Source organism: Zingiber officinale, chromosome 1B (genome assembly GCF_018446385.1).
Source record: "Zingiber officinale cultivar Zhangliang chromosome 1B, Zo_v1.1, whole genome shotgun sequence".
Classification (NCBI taxonomy): Eukaryota; Viridiplantae; Streptophyta; class Magnoliopsida; order Zingiberales; family Zingiberaceae; genus Zingiber; species Zingiber officinale.
The window spans coordinates 168373110-168390938 of record NC_055986.1 but is presented as its reverse complement, the minus strand read 5'-3'; the positions used below and the strand labels follow the sequence as shown (position 1 = coordinate 168390938).

The following is a 17829-nucleotide window of genomic DNA, read 5'->3' as shown; positions in this document are numbered from 1 at the left end:
ATTTAGTTTTTAATGAATATTTAAATTTATGATTTATATTTATTAAGTTCGTTTAGGCTCGATAAAAGTTCGAATAAACTCGTGAGCCATGAGTATATTCGTTAAATAAAGCTCGAGCTCGGCTCGATTATAAACGAACCAAGCTTAAACATTCAAGAGTTCGGCTCGACTCGGCTCGATTACACCCCTAGTTATGAGAATGCTTGGGGTTTTACAAATCTATTTGTCTGTGTTTTTTTTATTTAGTTGAGTGGTGTGACTTTAGAATAAATTATGAAATTTAAATTCTATATTTAAATTAGTGTCTTTTTTCAATTTTTTTTTATTTTGCCTTAGCAAGTACCCAAAAAATAAATGTGGGGATGCCACGAGTTCATTCCGGTCGTCCAACCGACGCTTAAGAGTTATCGGCGCCAATCCCCTTCTCTCGATCGACGACACGAGCAGCATCGGGCCGATCGACGAGAAGAAGCAAGGCGATCACCAAGGCGCCCTCATCGGAGAAGCACGGAGCCGACGAGAGCCGGGCGCGAGCAGAGCAGGCCGTCCGCTCGGGAGGAGGAAAACCGGAGCAACACCGCTCGAGGCGAGATCAACATCATAGTCGGCGGGCCGACCAGCGGGGATTCCAACCAGTCCCGGAAGTCACACGCGCCGGCGGTTAGAAATTCATGCAGTGGGCTGTAGTCGGGAGCAGGCCAGCGGACCCGAGATCAGCTTCGGTCCCCGTGATCTCGAGGGAGTTGAAGTGTCGCACGATGACACACTCATCATTCGAGCGGTAATCGCCAATTACACTATTTATTATATATTCGTTGACACAGGCAACTCGGTCAATATCATTTTCAAGGAGACGTTCGACCAACTCTAAATTGACAGAGGCGAACTGTTGCCAATGACGACCCCTCTATACAGGTTCACCGACAATGAAGTCTTGCCGATCGACCAAATCAAGATGGTCATCTCGCTCGGGGAGGAACCACTCCGGAGGACAAGGGCCACCAACTTCATCGTAGTAGATGCCCCCTCAGCCTACAATGTCATCTTGGCCTGTCCGACCCTCAATGAATTCCGAGTGGTCATTTCAACCTTCTGCTAGAAGATTAAGTTCCCGGTAGAAGATCGAGTTGGAGAAGTAAAGGGGGATCAGTTGGCTGCTCGGAGATGTTATGTCGAGATGGTCAAGACCGAGGCCAAGACCGCTTGGAAGGCACCCCGGATGGAGGTAAGCACCATAATCGAGAAGCTTCCTACTTTGATTTATGAAGAGAAAGAAGAGGTGCAGATACCTCCGGGCCGAGCGGAGACAACAACCTTCATAGGGTCTGACCTAGAAGCCGAGCAGAAGGCCGAGCTAATCAGTTGTCTTCAGCAGAACCATGATGTCTTCGCATGGTCAACACATGAGCTGCCCGGATGTCCGACCAGACGCTCGGCCGGTAAAGCAGAGGAAGAGAGACTTCAGCATTGAGCACAATCTAATCATCCGGGCGGAGATTGAGAAGCTGCTGGAGGTCGGCCACATACGAGAAGTTCAGTTCCCGAGCTGGCTCGCCAATGTGGTGCTAGTCTCCAAACCGGGCATTAAATGGAGGGTTTGCATCGACTTCCGGGATCTCAACAAGGCATGCCTGAAGGACTTCTATCCCTTGCCCCGGATAGATCAGATGGTAGACTCCACGGCCGGGTGCAAGCTGATATGCATGCTGGACGCATATCAGGGGTATCATCAAGTGCCGCTCGCCCGTGAAGATCAAGAGAAAGTCAACTTCATCACCACCGACGGTACATACTGCTACAATGTAATGCCGTTCGACTTGAAGAACGCAGGAGCCACCTACCAAAGGCTAATGAACAGAGTCTTTCGATGGCAGATCGACCGCAACATGGAGATATATGTCGATGATATATTAATTAAATCCCTCCGAGCCGCCGATCTCTGTGCAGATATCGAGGAGACCTGCTAGACCCTACGGGCATACGGGATCAAGTTGAATCCCCAGAAGTGTCTGTTCGGTGCTAAAAGTGGGTGTTTCCTGGGGTATATCGTCACTGAACGGAGTATTGAGACAAACCCCAGCAAGGTGAAAGCACTCCAAGACATGCCACCACCAAGAAACCTGAAAGAAGCATAATGCCTTACTGGCCGGATAACAACATTGTCGCGATTCATCTCTAAGTCTTCCGATCGAAGTCTTCCTTTCTTCAAAATCCTGTGCCAACACTACAACAAAAATGTTAAACGACAACACTACAAAGACAACGGTTTTAGAAGAAACTGTTGTAAATTTGGTAAAAGACAACGGTTTTAGATAAAACCGTTGTCTTTGAGCTCCCATAAAATACAAAAGACAACGGTTTTGTGAAAACCGTTGTCGTTGAGCAATATTTTTTTAAATCAACAACGCATTTTACAACGGTTATCTAAAACCGTTGTCTTTAAGCACTTTTTTAGGCGATACGACAACAGTTTTGTAAACCGTTGTCTTTTACTTTATTCTTTCGGTGTTTTTCCCTCTCTGTGAAAAATTTTTGGCGCCGTGTTTTCCGCCTTAGCCTTCCTGAACCCCTCTTATCCATTTCTATTTCCCTCTCTCCATACGATCTCTTCACGCTCCTGCTACCGAAAACCTAAGCATCTTCATTCAACCCCTCTCCGGCGAACCCCTCTCCACAAATTTTTAAGTGGAGAGGAGGCGGAGGAAGGTGATGAGTTTGTTCACCGGAACATGCGCCAATGACGAGAACTCGTCGAACCTTGTTTGCTAGCTTGACTGCGTCTAGGGCACGGTCGATGCTCTCTCTTTTGTCCGGTGGAAGTGTCATCAGGTTAATGTCTCCCTTCACCTCTTTCCTCTGCTTACTCATTAGGGTTTCATCTTACCTGCTTCTTGATGAGGATGTTGTCGTTGAGATCTCCGAACATGAACTAGTCATCATTGTGGAGGAGTTTGGGTGAGGGGGACGAAGAGGGGACGAACCGAAGCCAATCCCCAAGGGGAAAACCAAATCTCCGGAGCAAATCTTCCCGGTCATCTCGCCGTCGAGTGCATTCTTGATTTGTTCGCCCCCCAGTTTTCAGGGTTGCGTTAGTTGAGCACCGTACGGAAGATCGAGATGTGGATTTCCTGGGCGACGCGGATACGGGCCTCCTTCGGAGCTTTCTTCCTTTGGTTCGTCACTTTGGTCTACTTCACTCCGGTTTCCTTCCTTTAGCTCTTATTTCCGACCTTGTAGAGTAGGGCTTCTTTGTCGATTCATTCTTGTACCTGCCTTTTTGGTAGTTTTCATTGATCTTGTTTCTCTATAAAAGACGTAATTTCGATCGTCATTTTTATATACTTTGGCAGGGTTTCAGATCCTTTGTGTGGACTGCAATTTCTTACCAGATGAAAGACATACTGAAGTTATCGCCGTCTTCATCACAGTTTCTAGTTTCTGTTGCTCATTCTCCATGGAGTATCAAACCAATTTATGGGTAACCACTTAACCATCTTGTGTTTGGTCCACTTAACCGTCTTGTGTTTGGTGGTTCGATGGATCTTATTGCCTGCTGCTTGCGTTGTGATTGGTACTTCAACACTTACAGACAAATGATCTGCATTTTATGTTAGCAATCACAATATGTAGCCAATTTATCTTATAAAATTGTTTTAGTAATCTGTACGCAATTCTAATTCATGACTCTTTTGTTGTTGATGTGCATGTTATCATGAGCTTGCTAATGGTTAAATTATACTAATTCGACGTGTTTATTTCTTTTGGAACACTAAACTTTAAATGACTTGGTCTTTGTATATTTTCTCATAATAGATACACATAGCTGGACTCACAAGAACATTTGGGCATTATGTGTGAGATCATACTGTTTCTGATATTGATGCATGAAGGTGCATAACTTGTTGAGCAACACAAGGCAAATATGTCAGTATAAATTTCTTACAACATAATATTTCATATCAAATTGTTTCCATATTTGTGATGCTGCTAAATGCATTTCTATTACTTACATTTGCATTGCTCGTATGAATTAGCTTATCCACCCAAATCAAAGAATAAAGGAAAACAAATGTCAAACACGATTGTTCTCATGGTGATAATTATTTTTTCTTGTTGAACTCACATAGGATATTACTCTTGGTGTTTCCCTTGGTTCAGCAACCCAGATCTCCATGTTTGTTGTAAGGATTTAATTTGATGTAGCTTTGAAATGAAATGTTGTGTATATGTTAAAGAATAGCTTACAATGTACTAATTTGCACTTTTAAGGTTCCATTATGTGTTATGGTGGCTTGGATAACGGGAATCAAGATGGATCTTGATCTTAATCTGTTAGAAACTGGCTCATTGATCATGACAATACTAGTAATAGCATTCACGTTACAGGTAACTCATTGGGGTATGCTTGTTAGTTACACTAACTTCTGTTGTTGTTTTTCAGTTATTTTGAAATGCTAGGATTCAACCAAAATTCTTCCTGCAAGACTCAACTAATGGTACTTTTACAGGATGGAACTTCACATTACTTAAAGGGGCTTGTTCCCTTGCTGTGCTACTTAGCAATTGGTGCATGCTTCTTTGTTTTCAAATCCCCACTTGAGTAAGTCTCAAAAAAATTAAGTCTCCTCCTTAAGTGCATCTTTTTCATCATTATGGTTCAAATTTATGAACTCTGATATAAATTTAACTGACGAATACATGAAGGCATCAGCCAACAAGTTCCATAACCAGAACAGCTGTAGTGATTGTGGCCTAGCTAATAGCTAGTAAAAAATGGTAAAATATTCTTCATAATTACCCATTAATTTCCTACTTGTTGGCTTTACTCTTGAATTCAGCACGTACTTGCTTGCAGAGTATTCCCCTGAACAAATTGAGTCTTACAATAACTTTTTTACATATACTTTTAATTTGAGTTTTGCTTAGTTGCTTTCGTTTACCTCATGACAGGTGATGCTGAGACGGTTTTGTCCTCGTAAGACTACTCTACTGTTTGTTATACGAGATAAAACAAGGGTGAATATTTTCATATGTGCATTTTTCAGCTTCCGTATTGGAGACTCCTAATCTAATGAAAATGAGTATTCATGTGCATTTTTAAAACAACGATTTTTAAAAACAAAAGCAACATATGGTATAGGTCACGAATATTTTCACTTGTGACGAGTTGAAATGATATCAGCTGGTTCTAACAGTTATACTGATCCATAAAATTGGTATAGTTAGCACAATTTGGTTTATGCTAATGTTAGTTCAGATCTTATTATAGGTTTGTAAAGGTTATATGAAAATGATTCACATAGTATAGGCCATCAACTAGCTGGTAAAATCAGTCTTGTTCAAAGTTTTGGACCATGGTCACTCTGGCTTGTTATGCCCAAAGAGAGTAGCACAAACAACACCACTAAATTAGAAGTTGAAGCTTAACTAAATATACCAAACTTGATTTCCTCTTGTTAGAGTCAAGTTTATTATGTTCTAGTGTACAATTTTGTTCATACTACTGTGGCTTTAGTTTTGCTGATAGTTTCATGCTATGTGATGGCCTTATTTCAGTCACAATTGAATGAGGCTATTTTAAGAGAGGATTATGGAGAAGCTGCAAAGCTGAAGTTGGCCATAACTGGTGCTACAAAAAGGATATTGTTGGAGCAACATTGACTATTATGAATGTATGAAACTTGTCTTATACACTTATTGTATTTAATTTATATTCTAAGCACTCTTGTTGCCACAGAGAGCTATAGAGGAAGAGCGATACATCGATGCAACTTTCATTCGTGATCATGTTGGGGCAGGACTGGTCAGTTTATTGGAATTAACTTGTTGCCAATTCTTACATCATCTCCATTAAGCTATGCTTGTCCCAATTTTTTGGTTTCAGCTACATGAAGCTATTCACTCCATTGAGCTTTATTCATTTTGCTATATGCAAGGCTATAACAGTGGTTGCCAATTCTTATATATTGATTGAAAAAAATTCTTCAAATGTTGAACGCATACAGAAACTTAAAGCAATGTTCAGAAAGGGTGCATGCGACTTAAATACTGATGAAAAAGGTAGTTGCTCAGTATACTGCTTTGTGGTTTTTATGCAAACTGCACATCCTCAAGCTTTGAGATCTTACTAGAGTGTTGCTGCTGTAATGTTGAGACATAAGGTACATGACTTCCTCTATGATTCCTTCTTTCTGTTGCTGCTGTTAGCTATTCGATGTAGCTGCTTTCACATAATACATGGTTTAAGATATAATGTCAAGTTTATATATTCATCAACTTTTTTCATGCTCACTTGCTTGACTACTCATGAAAATGTGAAGCGGCAACATTTCTCGTGCTTATTTGGCCATTCTTTTACTTAAACATTACAGAAGGTCCAGATTTATGTACGTACTTCACAATTTGGTTTCTACTGTACAAAAGATGCAAAGCTGCAAGAAGTTTATAATTATTTATACATGTTGATAAGTTTTCTACTTTTGGAGCTTGTTTATTTCAATTATCAATTTAGTTTGTAGTGGTTTATTAGATTTATTCGTTTTAATTATCAGTTTGCAATGATTATCAGTTTATACATGCATGTTTATACTTTTTTCTATGGCTTTAATTATATTTTGTTTTCAGAAAAGGGAGAAAGCTGGGTTTGCAAGCTAAGTCTATGAAATTCTGTATGCAGAAAACGGACCAGTACGTGAAGATTGTTGTGGTCTGATAAACTTAATTTTATGGTCTTATCTTTTGTGGTTATGGTCTGATAAACTACTTGTGGTCATGTTTGGATAGCTTGTAGTAATTGTAGAAGTTTATAAATTTAAGTGAATGTACATATATGTTGTACCAATTTTTGATTGAGACAAGATGTATAAAAGACAACTGAATGTATATATGTTGAAAACAGTTTTTGTGAATGTATATATGTTGTACCAGTTTGTGTGCAAAAGAATTATAATGTTTTATCTATTCGTGATGCATTTTCTAATCAACATAGACAATGATTTTTTAACCGTTGTGAAAAGTATTCAAAGACAATGATTTTAAACTAAATTTTGAAGAAAGACAACAGTGTATTTGTTGTCAAAAGCATATCTGCGATCAAATTTTTGCAAAACTGGCAATTACAACGGTTTTATACTATTGCAAAACTGTTGTCTTTGGTATTAAAAGACAACACTTTAAATCTGTTGCATGACTGTTGTCTAATATGGTCAAAGACGACGGTTTCAAACCGTTGTCTTTTACCGCACATTTAACAACAGTGTCAGTTACAACGGGTTTAAAGGGCCTATGACAACGGTTTTTAACCGTTGTCTTTTAATATTTTTGTTGTAGTGCAAGCCACTAAGTTCCAGTGGGACGAGGAGTGTAACTAAGCCTTCGAGGAGCTTAAAGCATATCTGAACTCACTACCTGTACTAGCTAAGCCTACTGCTGGTGAGCCGTTCCAAATCTATTTGTCTTCAATCGAGCACGCTGTCGGCTCTGCGTTGGTTCGGCAGAACGGCGAAAAACAACAAGTGTACTTCTTGAGTCATATATTAAAGGGCGCTGAATCTCGCTACACCAGTCTTGAGAAGCTTGCATTTGCATTGGTACTCGCCGCTCGGAGGCTCCGTCCTTACTTCCTCGCTCACACTATCATTGTGATGACCAACAACCCTTTGGGAAGAGTCCTGCTTAACCCTGAGGTGTCCGACTGACTAATCAAATGGACAACTAAACTTAACGAGTTTGATATCCAATATGTAACGACCCAAATTTCCTCCTTTTGAGCTCCAAAAATAATTCAAAAATATTTAAAAATGCTATAGAAAAATTCTAGAGATTTTTAGAGTATTTTTATGCAAATTTTGGAGTTCGTTTGATATTTTTACCAAGAGGAAGAAGTTTAAAAAAAAAAATGTTGAAGCCGAGCTTTGAACCCAAGACCTCGGACCCGAACCAGATCTTAACCAAACTCAACCAACCAACTGGTCTGCAAGTGTTTTGTTAATCAAATGTGGAGCGAATTATATATAAGCAGTAGCTAGGAGCATTTTAAATAAAAGGGGAATAAAACATTCGGTTGAGGATTCGAAACGACGACCCTTGACTTGATCAAAACCGCAGACAACCAACTCTTCCGCGAGTATTTTGTGAAAAGGTAGGGTGCGAGATATATATATATGTTATGATTGAAACCCTAGTTATAAGAAAAGAGAACTTAAGGGTGCGTTTGGTTTGCACCGTTTTCATTTTCATTTTCTGGAAAACGCACGTTTTCTAGAAAACAGAAAACGACTTTTTGTCATTCTCTGTTTTTCTAGAAAACGATAGCCAATTTTTTAGAAAACGCGCGCGAAAAATACAAACCAAACACCGCTTTTCAGAAAACGCGCGTTTTCCAGAAAATGAAAATGGAAAACGCGCGTACCAAACGCCCCCTAAGTTTTCTTTTTCCCCGAACCTTTCTCTCCTTTTTTCCTCTTCCCTTCTGCGACGGCGCCGATTCTGCCGAGTGAAGAAAACGAAGCCCTAGCTTCGTTTCCGGCGGCCGGCGAAGGCGTTCTCCGAAGGTTCCTTCACCGTCGTGATTCTTCGTCGAGGAGGACCCGTGAGCACGAAGAAGAGCCGGAGAACTTGAGTTTTCTCCGAACCCTAGCAGCTCCTCTTCCCGGTTTTGAGTCCAAGGATAGGTAAGTTGCTTCTCACCTGCAGTAGGGGCGGTTCTTGGAGTCTTGTACTTCTTGTTTTTCAAAGTATGCTTGAAAGAATGCTGTTTTTGAAGTTTTCTGCCATGAATCTTCATTCTAGATTACTCTTGCTATTTTCTCCATGCTGCAATGAAAAAGAACAACCCTATAAAGTTAGTATTTTAAAATTAAACCCCTTGTTACCTTGATAAACTTGTTCGGTTCATGGGAGTTTTACAGGATTCGAATTTTGTTGCTACTAGGTGATGAACATGAAAGGGGTTTAGTTTGTTTGAGCATATAGGTTTCGATTTTAGAGGTCACTGCAATGAATGGCTAGGAGTAGCATTCCGGTCCCTTTGGTTTTCCTTGCCGTGGTACTGTGCATGAAGAAGGAATATGTTTTTTTCTAGGTTTTCAGTAGCAACTCTTTACTTGCTGAATTGTGCATATATTACTGCCCAATTTGTAAGCATGCAGTGGGTTTTGGTTTAAAATTTCAGCAAGCATGGTCGACTGTTTCCTTTCCCTAGCATTTCAGATTTTTTGCATCAAATATCTAGTTTCCTTTGAATTGCAGCACAACCCCATATGAATAGCCCATATGCTAGTTTTCCCATAGGTTATGCTTGGTTAGAAACAAACCAACATGAGTAGATCCATTAAGTTCTTGTTCTAGTATACCATGAAACAAAACAAGCTTTACATAGGTTTGAAGTGAAGATCCCAACAGATTTTAGTTTGAGTTAGAGCTTGCTGTACAGTTTCAGATTTTCTTTTAGCATTTAGTTAAGTTCTGTTATATGTGTTTTCGGTTTTGGTATGAGGTTTTAAGTGTTGTACCATGTTATTTTTAGGCACTTCAGTTTAGTATGGCATGTAGATTTTATTAAGTTATAATGTAGAATTTTATTAAGCATTTTATTGAGTTTAAGTGCAGAAATTTATTGAGTAGTATGCAGATTTCTATTTAAGCTTCAAGGCAGGTTTTGTTAAAGCTTATAGTATGTAGAATTTTGTAGCGAAGTATGCAGAACTTTAGTGCAGTTTAGATCTCTTGGTTGTGCAGTTTAGTACTTTAATGTTAGAAATTGTTTTAAACATTTCAATGTCTTTTTTTTTAAGAAACATTCTTTTATGAGAAGCATTAACAAGTATAAGAAAGATAAAGAAAAGAAAGAAAAAGGCCAAGGCCTTAAGTAGATCCCAAAGTCAAGACTTTAGGGATTTTGGCACACAAGGTGCTAAAGAAAATGCCGAGGCATTATATAGAAGTATTAAAAGATAACAAGTATTTTACTTTTATCAGTGGCACTGTGCTGGACTCTCAGTTGTCCTTGGGTTGGGCTCCCATAGTCGTCCCTAGGTTTAGATAACCTAGTAGTAACGGCACGGCCGACGGTCGACGACCCGAGGGTCGCCAAATGGGCCGCCAAATGGGTCGGGTCATTACAAAAGTAAAAGCACAGTTGCCGGGCCCAAGAAGAAGTTGATTATTATTTTGAAGTATTATAAGTATAAGTTTTTGAACAAGTAAAACAAGTTTTACATAAACATAAAGTATTAAAGATTAAGTTAGAACAAATGAAATAAGTTTCATATAGTTCTAAAAAGCAGTAAGTTTAGTTCTTTATTCTACCATGTTTATCTAGTGGATGAGTAGTTTTCATGTTTACCTATTAGATGAGTAGCATGATTAGCTATTAGAATTACATGAATAGATTCCTTAGCTTTTCTTTGCTATTAGTTTGACATGAGCAGTTATGTTTATGCTTTATTTCTTTTTAGAGCATATAGTTTCTAGTTCTTTTTGTATACATGCACATTCATGATTTTGTGAGTTAGATAGCGCTTACTAAGCAAATTTTGCTTATAGATTGCACTTCCTCTTACTGCAGATAAAGGAAAAGAAAAGATTTAGTAAGGAAGGCGACAAGGTGGCGCGGATGGTGTGTGATGCCAGGACTATGGAAGCCTTGGGACTTAGTTTAAGAATTTATTAAGATTGTCATTTATTAAGAATGTATTAGATGAGTCATTTAGTCTTCCGCTGTTAGTTAATTGTATGTTTTTATTTTGTTTCCGCTATTCATTACTTGCATGATTTGATTTCATTAAACTGCGTGGTGATGTTATTCCTTTTGTGTGTTTGATATGTGTTCCAGCCGCCTGTGGCTGTGTATATTATGTTATGTATGTCAGTTTAAGGTCACCGGTACAGGGGAGATTCTGTCGAAATTTTTCGGTAGGGTTTCTATGTGATTTTTAATCATACCGGTTAAGTAGAGTTAGTAGTTAAGTAACGGTCATCCTTAGAGAGTAGTAGTAGTAAGAAGGGTGGTCGTTACACAATATCATACCCGAACGACCATCAAAACACAAGCCTTAGTTGACTTTGTCACGGAGGTGCAAAACCCTGAGCTTGACTCAGTATGGAAAATATATATGGATGGGTCGTCCACCCGGCAAGGTAGCGGGATCGGCATACTGCTTATCTCCCCACAAGAAGAGCGGGTGTAGTTGTTCGTTCGGCTAGAGTACCGGGCAACTAACAATGAAGCCGAGTACGAGGTTCTTATAGCCGTCTTGAAAGCCTCTCGGCACGTCGGCACAGGCAGAATTCTTATCCACTCCGATTCTCAATTAGCCGTTCAGCAGCTGGTTGGAGCATTCGAGATTAGTAACACGCGGCTCAAGTTGTACGTCGAAGCCTTCGAAAAGCTGAAGGTAAGTTTTCAGGAGGTAATCATCCAGAAGATCACCCGAGCGGAGAACCAAGCAACGGACGAGCTGGCCAAATTGGCGAGCTCACTCTCGCCGATCGTCATTACTCAGCCGATCGAGCAAGTATCCCTGGTGGCGCACGTCAATCGGATGGAGGGGCTCACTTTCCCCAGCGATTGGAGAACGACTATAATAGAGTTTATACGATCGGGAGCTATGCCTTCCGATCGGGAGGAAACTCGCTTATTAAGAAGAAGGGTTGGTCGCTTCACCTTAGTCGGGGGCTAGCTCTTCAAGAAGGACTTCTCCAAGCCATTGCTTAAATGCGTCGGATCGAAAGACGCCGACAATATACTGCGAGAAGTACACCAAGGCTCCCGTGGAGGGCATCCGGACGGCTGGTCGCTAGCAAGGAAGATTCTGTTAGCCGGGTATTTCTGGCCGACTCAACAAGAGGATGTCGCTCGGATAGTAGCTAATTGCATGTCTTGCCAAAAGTATCATCATCTCTCCCATCGGCCGACCGAAGAGATAAAGGCTTCCACTATGTCATGCCCGTTTGACCAATGGGCCATGGACATTGTGGGACCCTTCCCCATGGCGACCGGGCAACGAAAGTTTTTGCTCATTGCAGTAGACTACTTCTCCAAGTGGGTTGAAGCCGAGCCGCTGGCGAAAATAACTGAGCAGATGGTCCAAAAGTTCATTTGGCAACATATCATCTGTCGATTCGGCATTCCGCATCGACTTGTCTCGGACAATGGTAGATAATTTGCCGGACGGAAACTTAAGGAGTGGTGCGAGGAGTATGATCTCCAACAGACCTTTACCTCCGTGGCGTACCCTCAAAGCAACGAACAGGTTGAAGTCGCCAATCGGGAGATTTTACGGATTTTACGAGTTTGGCTCGGCCATATAGGAGGGAGTTGGCTGGACGAGCTCCTCGGCGTGTTGTGGGCCATCCGCACGCCCCCTAAGGAAGGCACGGGTGTAACCCCATTCCACCTTGTATACGGCGGTGAAGCGGTCATCCCGGTCGAGGTCGGAGTCGAATCCAATCGAATATAACACTGCAGCGAAGACAATGCCGAGCGGAGGCTTCTGGAGCTGGACTTTGTGGATGAGACACGCGACAAAACAGTCGTTCGGCTGATGGCTTATAGACAAAGAATGAGACAGAATTACAATCGACGTGTGATCTCGAGGTCGTTCCAGGTCGGCAATCTCGTATGGAAGAAAGTGAAGCCGGTCGGCGATGTCACTAAACTGGAAGCTCCGTGGGCCGGACCGTTCAAAGTCGTGGAGAAACTCCGCTCTGGCGCTTACTACCTAGAAGATGAAGACAGGCGGCGATTAGAACGCCCTTGGAGCACGAACCATCTCCAGCCATACCAAGATGGATGAAAGGTGTACCAATGTAATTGAGATGTACTCTCCATTTTGCCTGTTTCCCTTGAGTGCAGGATCTGAATGAAAAACGAAAGGTTATCAGAATTCTCGTCGAGCGACCACGTTAAACCCATGTCTCCATCGACGGTCGAGCGACGACCTGAAACCCCGGTCTTAATCAAATCGTCGAGCGACGACGTTAAACCCATGTCTCCATCGATGGTCAAGTGGCGACCTTAAACCCCGGTCTTCATCAAATCATCGAGCGACGACGTTAAACCCATGTCTCCATCGACGGTCGAGCGGCACCTTAAACCCCGGTCTTCACTAAATCGTCAAGCGGCGACGTTAAACCCATGTCTCCATCGACGGTCGAGCGGCGACCTTAAACCCCGATCTTCACCAAATAGTCGAGCGGTGACGTTAAACCCATGTCTCCATCGACGGTCGAGCGGCGATCTTAAACCCTGGTTTTCACCAAATCGTCGAGTGGCGACGTTAAACTCATGTCTCCATCGACGGTCGAGCGGCGATCTTAAACCCCGGTTTTCACCAAATCGTCGAGTGACGACGTTAAACTCATGTCTCCATCGACGGTCGAGCGGCGATCTTAAACCCCGGTCTTCACCAAATCGTCAAGCGGCGACGTTAAACCCATATCTCCATCGACGGCCGAGCGACGACCTTAAACCCTAGTCTTCACTAAATCGTCGAGTGACGACGTTAAACTCATGTCTCCATTGATGGTCGAGCAACGACCTTAAACTCTTGCCTTTGAAGATCGTCTAGCGGAGACATTAAAACCTAGGGTCGAGCGGCAACTATAAACCCCGGGGGCATGATCCTAGCGAACATTTCAATAACGAGGATACGATCGTAATAGCTGATCGGAATTATACAACCGAATACTTAATCGAAAAGATAGCATACGGGGAAAGATCACAAAAAGATTTCATTGATGATAAATTAAGCACTGCCGAACGGCAGGAGTACAATCAAAGCTTACAAAAAGTATGCTCTCTACAAGCCCCACTCACTCAATATAATCAAATGCTTTGTCGGGAATGGACTCGAGATACTGGACGTGATCGACATCCTTGTCGGATAGAGTTTCAGAAATGTGGTTGTTTGTCCTAAACTGGAGGAGCGTAGCTTCGATTGCCAGCTCAAACGAGTGGACAATCCGGTTGGTCGCCTTCTCCAAGAATTGATCCAAGCGGAGGTATTGTTGCTTCAAGACCGCGAAGCGACCCGGCTCGACCTCCTGATAGGTAGTCAGGGTAGTATGGGAGGCCTCCAACTCCTCTTCGAGGCGCTTCACTTGGTCTTTAAGTTCAGCCTCTATAGCTGAGCGAATCTCTCGCTCGACAGTCAACAGACCCTCCGTGTTTTTGAGCTTCTCGGCCAGCTGCCGAGCATCCTGATTTTTCCACTCTAGGTCGGCGATAGCTTGTTGTTTCCTTTTAGTAGCCAGCTCGAGTTTATGATCATGTGTCTTCAATTGCGCCTCGATTTGGGCCATCCTACTGGCCTGTTCGGCCGACTTCTGCTGCTCTTCGGTGAGAAGTTGTTGTGCCTTCTCCAGCTCGGCCTTCATACGGGCGACCGACGGTCCCTGGGAGGAGGAGGTTCCAGAAATTTTGAGCTTCTTTAGCTCGTCCTCCACTTGTGTCAACCGCTGGCACATGGCGATATTCTCCACCCAGAACTGCAATCAAACATTAGAGTCGATCGGAGGTGAAACATAAATTGATAAAGTTAAGAATACTAACCCCGGTGGACATTTCTAGATGGCTGTCAGCGAGCACTTCAGGAGGTTTCACCGCCGCTCGTGCCCTTGCTTCCTCCCAGACGCGGGCGAGCCGACCGCGAATGTAAACTTGATACTGGGGGGGAGCTGGGCTGGTCGCCAGACGCCAGGAAGTCCTCTGTCGGCAGGCGGAGTGTAGTAGTGATGGATAGTCGCCCGCTCGGCGCCGATTGAGCGGAGGCTGACGAGCCGAAAGCTTGAGCAGGAGGGACCGGTAGAATAGCGAACCGTCTCACCTTCCACTTAGCTGGTGGCAAGACAGTGATCGGCTGAACGACAAGCGGCTTCGACAGTTCAGCCAAGGATGGAGTCCTCTCGGAGGAAGTGACCTCCAATGTTATGGGAGCAGCTGGAGACGGGGTGCCCCCTACAAAGGCTTGGATGCTCGAGGTGGCGAAACGGGAAGGCGCGTCCGTCCGGCGTCTCTTGCGGGTGAGTGACACATCATCGCTTGAGGACCCGAGCCCTCAGCAGGGACGATCGTTGGCACTTCTGGGGTCGGGCATGGGTCAGCCATCCCTCCTACGCTGGGCGTCCCCTCGGTTATCTCTTCACCCACAGTTGGGGTTTCCCCAACTGTACCTTCCTGCGAGCCAACAGGAGTCAAGCCGAGCCACTCCATCTCCTTGGCAGCAGCTGCTTCAATCTCGGCTTGCTTCGCCTTCATTATGCCGACCGCCCAAGCGCGCATCATAACGTCGGCTGCAAAAGAAGAATAGAATCAATTAGACTCAAAGGAAGAAGACTAAGAAATTTCATACCTATGCTGCTCGGGAATCTCGCTCGGATCAGACTCAGCCCGAACGCGTACATCACACTCTCCGGCAACAATTTGTGAATGTCGAACTTCAGCCCGACCATCATATTAGCAGCCTGGAGGTAGTCAGGTTGAGTCTTGTACTTCTTCAGATCAGGTTGAGTAGGGAGCCCGACCTGCCATTTGGTCTGGAAGCTCGGCCGCTTGGGGAGTCTCAAATAGAAGAAGTACTCCTTCCAGTGTTTGTTGGAGGAGGGCATCTTGTCGAAGAATACCAGACTGATGTAGGATTGGAACGGGTAAATGCCCAACTCAGACTGTTTGGGGTAGTAAAAATAGTGGAAGACTGGGGGGGTTAGTGGGATGTTGTGCACTCGGAACAACACCATTACGCCGCACAACAGGCGGAAGGAATTGGAGACGAGCTAGGCCAGCGGGACGCGAAAGTAGTTGCAAACTTCAATTATGAAGGGGTGGATGGGAAACTGAAGACCGACCACAAATTGATCTCGGAAGAAACAAACCGTGCCGGTCGGCGGGTCGTTGGGCCGGTCGGACAGGGAGGCTAAGATTATTTCATCGTTGGACGGGAGGTCAAAAGTGTTTACCAGATGCGCGATGTCGCCCGCATCAAACCTAGTCTCCATGGTAGTGTACCAGGGACTAGGAGCGGGGTCGGACGGCTGCGAAGAGCTCACCATCGCCGAAAAATGAAAAGGCAGAAAGTTTGACGGGAAAAATGATCGAAAAAATGCAAGAAAATGGAAGTGGCGGAGGGAACAGTGGAAAAGCAACAATGGAGAGGGAAAAGGAGAGCTTACAAGAGGGGGAAGATTGCTGGAGCACTGAACACAGAAGAATCGTCGGAGTAGAAACAAAGATCACCGGAGCAATGGACGCAGTGGAACCGTCAAGAAGCACGAAGAAGGCGTAGAAGGGAAGGTGGTGTTGAGACTTTATAAAGGTGGGCGCGGTCGACCGGAGCTGTCCGATCTAGGGCACGGGACTCGGAGCGCACATCTGGCCGTTGAGTTCGAACCGCCAAACATCACATCAGCAGCTGTCACCTCGAGCGTGTGGTGGTTGCATCGGCGACACGTGGCGTCTTCCAATAGGACAACATTTAATGGACGTAGGCGCGTGCTCAGCCTTAATGGGGATGATTTACGCGTATTCCGAGGTGATTCGGGCAGCGTCAACATTAACCGCCCGGCTCGCGCCCCCAGGGGCGCTAAGGAAAAAAAATCCAAGTACAAAGGCTCAACGTGCAGATCGGCATAGAGAGATCAATTCTGCATGGGCCGACCGGAATTCAACCAGCTCATTGGCTGATTAGGGTCACCAGACTACTGTCCAGTCAGTCGGACTTGCAGCCTCCTTCGACTAGACTTGAGGGGGAGGCACGTGATCCGGTGGTAAGGTAGGATCCGACCAGCAGGAGGTCAAAATAGTCAACGCCCAAGGCAGGTGCCCGAGCGGGAGAACTACCATCCCGCTCGACAGGGGGAGTAGCCGGTCCGACACTTCGACAGCTCAGTCAGACATCGAGCTTCCGACGCTCATGAAGCTCAATCAGGGGAGGCACGAAGGCCGAACGTCCGTCCTGCTCGACCAAACAGTGCAGCCTTGACCCGAAAAGCAGGACTCCCTCGCCCGATGGGGTGTAGCCGGTAGCAGCTCATCGGTTGAGTGGACGCTCGGCCCGGCCGTCGCATCGCCCGGACGGCAGACTTGCCGAGCGACTCTCTCGCTCGGCCCAATAACAGACAAAGGAAGCAGTTGGCAATATCTTTCTAGGGACCAGTGTCACCGACAGGTGGCATGGTAGACGACATGGTCAGACAGAGGATTGTATGGTGAAAGTTTCCACTGCCACGTCAGGGATATGCTCTAGCTATTAAGGTATGACGTCAGACACTTTTCTGATATGTCATTTCCAGGTATGCTTTGAGAAGCGTGTATGCCTCGGGAAGCGTGTATGCGTCTCTCAGGAACCCTATATAAGGACCCCCAGATTTCGACGGAGGTATGCGTTTCACTACTGTAGCTACGGTTACTGTAATACCCTGGTTCTGAGATTCTGGTTAAGTATGACTTAAAAGGTTAGATGGTTCTATCCATATCACCAAGGTGCACCTTCCTTTTCGGAAGCCCAAACTTAAGAACACCAAAGTTAAGCGTGCTTGGCTTGGAGAAATCTGAGGATGGGTGACCTCCTGGGAAGTTTTCCAAGGTGCGTGCGAGTGAGGACAAAGCACGCTGAAAGGACCTCCGGTGGTCTGTGGAGCTAGTCATCAAACCGATAGGTAATTCTGGTGTCGTTCCTGGTTCGGTTCGGGTGGGGCCCGCCCGGGCCGGGGCGTTACAGATGGTATCAGAGCAACCTTGCGACCGTGAGTGCGCCTGTGGTAGGAGCACCCAGGGCACCACCTAGCGAGGGAGATTCTGGGATTTGTTTGTGGTGTGATTTGTGGTTACAC

The 17829-nt window shown here is 44.4% G+C and overlaps 2 long non-coding RNA genes across 2 annotated transcripts; both read left to right on the top strand.

Moving 5' to 3' along the window:
• The first annotated feature begins 3407 nt into the window (after window positions 1–3407).
• On the top strand, window positions 3408–4551 carry LOC121990713. The gene is made up of 5 exons (XR_006114676.1): window positions 3408–3478; window positions 3814–3924; window positions 4128–4181; window positions 4270–4386; window positions 4509–4551. It is a non-coding gene; the product is annotated as an uncharacterized LOC121990713 (long non-coding RNA).
• Window positions 4552–4873: 322 nt separating this feature from the next.
• Window positions 4874–6898, top strand: LOC121990719. The gene is made up of 5 exons (XR_006114678.1): window positions 4874–5016; window positions 5557–5672; window positions 5738–5803; window positions 5885–6161; window positions 6625–6898. It is a non-coding gene; the product is annotated as an uncharacterized LOC121990719 (long non-coding RNA).
• Window positions 6899–17829: the final 10931 nt, after the last annotated feature.